Source organism: Calidris pugnax, unplaced genomic scaffold (assembly GCF_001431845.1).
Source record: "Calidris pugnax isolate Ruff unplaced genomic scaffold, ASM143184v1 scaffold148, whole genome shotgun sequence".
In the NCBI taxonomy this organism is placed as follows: Eukaryota; Metazoa; Chordata; class Aves; order Charadriiformes; family Scolopacidae; genus Calidris; species Calidris pugnax.
This window is the reverse complement of record NW_015090926.1, coordinates 4,303,370-4,310,685: the sequence shown is the minus strand read 5'-3', so window position 1 is coordinate 4,310,685 and position 7,316 is coordinate 4,303,370. Positions and strand designations below refer to the sequence as shown.

General features: G+C 48.1%; 1 protein-coding gene across 1 annotated transcript in view; it reads right to left on the bottom strand.

Annotated features, from left to right (window-relative positions):
• The window catches only part of NUDT12 (nudix hydrolase 12), an 11,854-nt gene extending 11,630 nt beyond the window's left edge, over window positions 1–224 (bottom strand). Inside the window, exon 1 of the mRNA XM_014951510.1 lies at window positions 83–224. The gene's annotated coding sequence lies outside the window, so the exon portion shown is untranslated. The remainder of the gene's footprint in view (window positions 1–82) is intronic.
• Window positions 225–7,316: the final 7,092 nt, after the last annotated feature.

Below are 7,316 nucleotides of genomic sequence, written 5' to 3'. Positions count from 1 at the left end.
CCCTGGGGCCGCCTCAGGGCAGGGCTTGGCCGACCCCGCCATTCCCGGCAGCTGCGGGTGGGGGGTGGGGGGAGCCCGTTACCGTGAGCCCCCGGCGCGAGGCAGCCTCCGCGGAGAGCCCGGCTCCGTACGCTGAGGCGAGCGGTGTGCGGCCGGAAGGCCCGCGGCCGTGCTTGGCCCTGCGCGGTACCACGGCGGCGGCCGCCGGCCTTCAGTGCAGCCGTCTGCCCGGGGGCGGCGGCGAGGGAGGAGGAGGAGCAGGGGTCGAGCTACGGCTGGTGGTGCCGACTGGGGCGACTCGCGGGACTGGTTAAAGAGCAACCGGACATTTCGTCCTTCAGGCAGGAAACCGTGTTTATCGAAAGCCACCAAACTCCTTCTGTTTTAGCTTTTTTTTTTTTGCTGTGGTAGCGGAAGGTAAGCCCGGGCAGCAATAGAAAATGCAAGTAGCCTCGGGAGAAGCAGAGCGAGTGAGGTGCCATGGCAGGGAAGAGGAGTTTGCAGGGAAGTCAGAATCGAAGAGTCATTTAGGTTGGGAAAGACCTTAACATCATGGAGTCCAACCGTACACCCAGCACTGCCAAGTGCACCACTAAGCTATGTCCTGAAGCGCCGTATCTACATGTCTTTTAAACACTTGCAGAAGCATAAAATCATGGGAGTTTATTTTTACTTGCCTTTGGAATTTTCAAGCTAGGGGGATTCATATGTTCAGATTTCTTCACATAGCGTCTAAACCGGAAGAACTGGCCAGCTTTTGGTCCTGGTGCCTTAAGAAAACTAATATATTCCCAAATCCATATTTTACTGTAGTGCCTTTGTTATGGTTTGAGAAAATCCATAACAATCTAATGTTGTTTAGGCAATTATTCTATCACCTGATGACCCCTCCTCACCCGGAAAGGGGAATCGGGGAACACAAGGAAACACAAGGGTTGAAATATAAATAGATTTAATAGACTAAAACTAAATAGTTAACAACAATACTAAAGAACCAGTATTAATCCCGATACTGATATAACATATACAAGAATTATACTCAGCCAGTTATATCAGTGGGAAGCTGTGCGCTCCCAGCAGGGACAGCAAATGGCGGACACTGCGAGCTCAAGGCTTCAGGAGGAAGGGAAGGCCTCAGGGGTCCGGCACCGGGGCAAGGAGTTGTCTGGACCTCCGCCATACGCAGCCCCCTACACAGCAAATTTTTCTAATTTATATTGAATGTGATGTTCATGGTATGAAATAATCCTGTTGGTCAGCCTGGGTCAAAAGCCCATGCCTTGCTCCTCCTTGTCCCTGCACCTGGCAAGGCTCGAAAACACTGAAACCTTGAATCCCATAGAGCCTGGCTGGCTATAAAGTAAATTTTTTCACAAATTCAGACACTAGCGTCTTCTAGAAGTGCAATTTTCCCCAGCATTAGAAGAAAAGTTAGTCCTGTGTCTCTCAATGCAGGACATTCCACCCCTTATTTCATACCATATATATGTCACACTCCAGTGTACTACTACATTTATCTTCTAATATACATATATATAGAGAAAAACATATATAGTTTTCTAAAACTATGAACTATTTCTCTAAAAGGTCCGTTGAATTTCCTTAGTCCAAAAAGTCAGGGTAAAAATGAGTGTTGTGGCATTCACTCAGTTGTCAGATCATGACCAGTCCTCAATACAGGATCACAGATGGCTGGAGTTGGGCACATTAGTAAGGTGTTGTGCTCACGGTCAGCATGTTCCCCGTTGCTGGACACCATTCGTCAGAACTGACTCTGGTTCCATTACCATTACATTATCCTGAAAAAGACTTATTGAACACTGTTAGTATTAGGTAACAATTGACACCATATCATTTAAATTAAGGATTCTCACCTAAAATCAGATCTCCTAAAGGTACACACCGAACCCCTCCATTCTTCTGCATCACCCACCAAGTATGCCCTGGTCCCTCAGCAAAAGCAACCCATGAGTGGGTTTGCCTTTACCTGAGGCCGGGGCAACCCAGACTGTTTTCCCCAACATATTCTTTACATGCACCACAGGGACCTTATCCCCTTCTACAGCAGGTAAAAACTCTGAGTGAGCAGGACCAGCTCGGCTGACATTTCCCCTGGTGTTGACTAACCAGGTGGCTTTTGCTAAATATTCATCCCACTTTTCAAATGTTCCAGCACCCATCGCTTTCAGTGTAGTCTTCAGCAGTCCATTGCATTGTTTCACTTTCCTGGCAGCTGGTGCGTGGTAGGGGATGTGATATATCCACTCAGTACCATGCTTTTTAGCCCAGGCATCTATAAGATTATTTCGGAAATGAGTCCCATTGTCCGACTCAATTCTCTCTGGAGTACCATGTCGCCACAGGACTTGTCTTTTGAGGCCTAAAATAGTGTTCCGAGCAGTAGCATGAGACACAGCATATGTTTCCAGCCAGCCAGTGGTTGCTTCCACCATTGTAAGCACATAATACTTTCCCTGGCGGGTTCGTGGAAGGGAGATATAGTCAATTTGCCAAACCTCCCCAAATTTATATTTCAGCCACTGTTCTCCATACCACAAAGGCTTTGATCGTTTGGCTTGCTTAATTTCAGCACGTTTCACATTGATGGGTGACCTGTGCAATAGTGTCCAAGGTCAAATCCACCCCTTGGTCACGACCCCATCTATATGTTGCATCTCTTCCTAGATGGCCTGAAGTGTCACGGGCCCACCGAGCTAAACACAATTCACTTTTACGTTGCCAGTCCAAGTCTGCTTGGGACACAATTATCTTAGCAGCCTGATCAATCTGATTTCACTGAATTTTTAGAGTTGGAAGGGACCATAGAGATCATCTAGTCCAACTCCCCTCATCTAGTCCAACTCCCCTGTTGTCCCTCCCCCTGATGATTGTTTTCTTGTTCCTCAGTGCCCGACTCTTAGGTATATGGGCATCTACATGTTGAACCTTCACAGACAACTTTTCTAATCGGACAGCAATATCTTGCCACAAGTCAGCAGCCCAGACGGGTTTACCTCTGCGCTGCCAGTTGCTCATCTTCCATTGCTTTAACCACTCCCATAATGCATGTGCCACCATCCATGAGTCAGTATAAAGGTAAAGTACCGGCCACTTTTCTCTCTCGGCAATACCTAAAGCCAACTGGATGGCTTTCACTTCTGCAAACTGACTTGACTCACCCACTCCCTCAGTCGCTTCCACGACTCGTCGAGTAGGACTCCACACAGCAGCTTTCCACCTTTGCTGGTTTCCTACAATACGACAAGATCCATCAGTGAACAGCGCGTATTGCCTCTCATTTTCTGATAAGTGATTATATGGTGGTGCCTCCTCCGCCCGCACCACTCTCTCCTCTGGGGATCCTCCAAAATCTGTGCCTTGCGGCCAATCCATGATTACCTCCAGAATTCCTGGACGATTGGTGTTCCCTATTCGAGCTCGCTGAGTAATTAGGGCTACCCACTTACTCCACGTTGCATAAGTTGTGTGATGTGTGGAAGGAGTCTTTCCCTTAAACATCCAGTTCAACACTGGCAACCGAGGTGCCAGGAGAAGCTGTGCTTCAGTACCAATTACCTCCGAAGCGGCTCGAACTCCTTCATATGCAGCTAATACCTCTTTCTCAGTGGTAGTATAGCGAGCCTCTGATCCTCTGTATGCTCGACTCCAAAACCCTAGGGGTTGGCCTCGAGTCTCCCCAGGTGCTCTTTACCAGAGACTCCAGGTAGGACCATTCTCCCCTGCTGTGGTGTACAGCACATTTTTTACGTCTTGTCCGGTTCGGATTGGCCCAAGGGCTACTGCATGAACAATCTCCCACTTAGTCTGCTCAAAGGCTGACTTCTGTTCAGGGCCCCATTTAAAATCATTCTTCTTTCTAGTCACTTCATAGAGAGGGCTCACAATTTGACTGTAACCAGGAATATGCATTCTCCAGAAACCCACAACACCCAAGAAGGTTTGTGTTTCCTTTATGTTAGTAGGTGGTGACATAGCTGTTATTTTGTTAATCACATCCATTGGGATGTGGCGACGCCCATCTTGCCACTTAATTCCTAAAAACTGAATCTCCTGTGCAGGTTCCTTGACCTTACCTCGTTTGGTGGCAAAACGGGCTTCCAGAAGGAGTCGAATTACCTTCTCTCCCTTCTCAAAAACTTCTGCTGTATCACCCCACACAATGATGTCGTTGATGTATTGCAGGTGTTCTGGAGCTCCATTCCTCCAGTGCAGTCTGGATCAGTCCGTGGCAAATAGTAGGACTATGTTTCCACCCCTGGAGCAATGGATTCCAGGTGTACTGGACACCCCTCCAGGTGAAAGCAAACTGTGGCCTGCACTCTGCTGCTAAAGGAATAGAGAAAAAAGCATTAGCAATGTCAGTTGTAGCATACCATTTAGCTTCTTTTGACTCCAGTTCATAGTGAAGTTCTAACATATCTGGGACACCAGCACTCAATGGTGGTGTGACTTCATTCAGGCCACGATAGTCTACTGTCAATCTCCATTCCCCATTAGGCTTTCGCAGTGGCCATATGGGACTATTGATGGGTGAGGGAGTCTTACTGATCACCCCTTAGCTTTCCAGCTGATGAATCAGTTTCTGAAGAGGGAGCAGAGAATCTCGGTTAGTGCGATATTGTCGCCTATGCACCGTTGTAGTAGCAATGGGCACCTTTTGTTCCTCAACCCTCAGCAGCCCTACAATAGAAGGGTCCTCTGATAGGCCAGGCAGTGTTGACAGGTGCACAACTTTCTCCGTCTCCACCGCCGCTACACCAAACGCCCACCGGTAGCCCCTTGGGTCCTTAAAATACCCTTTCCTGAGGTAATCTATGCCAAGAATGCATGGTGCATCTGGGCCAGTTAAAATAGGGAACTTTTCCCATTTATTCCCAGTTAGGCTCACTTCGGCCTCTAGTACAGTCAGGTCTTGAGATCCTTCTATCACTCCAGCAATAGTGACAGATTCTTCCCCTGTGTGATTTGATGGCATGAGGGTGCCCTGTGCACCAGTGTCCACCAGGGCTCTATACTTTTGTGGTTCTGATGTGCCAGGCCATTGAATCCACACAGTCCAGTAAACTCGATTGTTCTTCTCCTCCCCCTGGCTGGAGGCAGGGCAACCCTAGTTTTGATGAAAGGGCCCAACACTTCTATCTGTGACAGCTGTGTGTCCTAAATCAGGCTCTGAGGCCCATCTCTGCCTTCTAGGGGAGTTTTCTCTGGAAACTGGAGCAACACTGCTCCTGGAAGAACCCCTTCCAGGGGACGTCTTACTCTGCAACTCATGAACACGTGTCTGTAAAGCCGAAGTAGGTTTTCCATCCCAGTTCCTCATGTTTTCTCCCTGATTATGCAGGGTAGACCACAGGATGTGTCGTGGTGTGCTTTGCTTCTCTCGACCACGTTTAGCAGGGAAGTGTTTGTCCCCACCTGAGATATTGGCCTTGCCAAATGTTTTCTTCAGCACTGAAACTCTGGCCTGTGGGGCAGAAAGAAGATTATTTGCATAATGCTGCATTCGGGCATCCATATCACCCACCGTCGGTGCCTCACCATCTGTCCAGCTAAATAATGCCAATACATTAGCATATGCTGCTGGTGCACTCAGTACCGATTTGCGCCAAATAGGTCCAGCTACTTTGAGTGCATCTGGATCTAATGATGTCTGTGGGTCATCCAAGTCACTGAAAATGATCTCCCGTACAGCTGTTTCCCTCAGATTATTAACACCTCTCTCAATAGTTGTCCACTTTGACGGCTGGTACATAGTATCGTCCCTTTAGGGATACCTGCTCCTCACACTTAACAGGAGCCGCCTCCACAGGGTGAGGGATTGTGGTGGTCTTCCAAGGGCTCTGTCAATACCTGATTCTCTAGCTATCCTCTTGGCTTCTCTACCATCTAAGTCCAAACTATCAGCCCCAGTGTCCCAACATCGGAGGAGCCAAGAAATCACTTGCTCGCCATCCTGACGGCTGTAAGCCTTACGTATGTACCACAGCTTAGTTAGGGTTAATGATCGAGTAGTTCCCGCTGTTTCTGTATTGCCTGATGTCCCTAGTTGACCATTGTCATCTGATGCTACTGCACCTTTCCTCTTCTGTACAGGGTTGACTGACACTGGCACTGATTGAGTCTGTAGATCAGCTACATCATCCGTCACCAAGGTCGAAGTAGATTCAGTCCTTGGTGCAGCTGCAGGTCTTGTCATGAGAGCCAGCATGGTCTGGATAAGATCAGGGTCTGTCGGGAGGGCTGGCGAGGTCTGCACAGGCGCAATGTCAGTTACGGGAGTCAGCAGGGTCTGTACAAGCACAGCAGTTGTCGCGGGGACTGGCAGTGTCTGCACAGGAGTGATGTCCGTCGGGGGGGCCGGTGGGGTGTGCACGGGCACGGTAGCTGTCACAGAGACCAGTGGTGTCTGCACGGGAGTGATGTCCGTCGGGGGGGCCGGTGGGGTGTGTGCAGGAGGAACATCTGCGGCAGGAGCCTGTGGGGGCTGCACAGGAGCACTGGCTGTGGGGGAGGTCGGCAGGTTCTCCAAAGGAGCACTGTCTGTCGGGAGGGCCGGTGGGGCCCCTATCGGACACTGCCTTCTACCGCAAATCCAGCCAATAAAAAAGAACAAGCCCGCAAAAATTAACACTATAAGCACAATGAGCAAAACATTCCAAGGGTATTTCAAACTCTCAAAAACTGTTACTATCGAAGCTACCGGAACACAGAAATCCTCAAAAGATATAACCCCCCTCACTAAATGGCCCATAAAATAACCCAAAGTATAATTTTGCACAGTGCCCAAAAAGGATTTTCCCACATTCTGAGGAGATTCTAACCGTGATCCACAAGATGCAATTACATAAGTGACAAAAAATGGAACAATTACAAGGGACCCAATAACATAGCAAAATACCACCACACAAAATAACAAGGCAATATTTTTAACTCCACATTTAGAAATGATAAGCTTCCCTAAACCGACGAGAAACGGCAACAAACTCTTGCACCACTCCCATAGCTGCCCACAGCTACACAGAGATACCAGAGAACTCCATTTACAGTACTTTGAAACAACTCCAACAGATCCATAATAATTGTTTTACAATCCAGTCAAATCTGTTTACAACTTCAACCCTTCAGAACTCTCAAATTAAGGCCTCTGATTCCTCCAGCACTATTTAAATTACATGCAAACTATCACGTTAAGTATCAAGGTTGTTAAAATACCCCACTGCATGCCAAACTTTGTTAAAATACTATGTTATCACCAAATTCAGTAAAAAAGCACATTACAAGCCAAATTTGTTAAG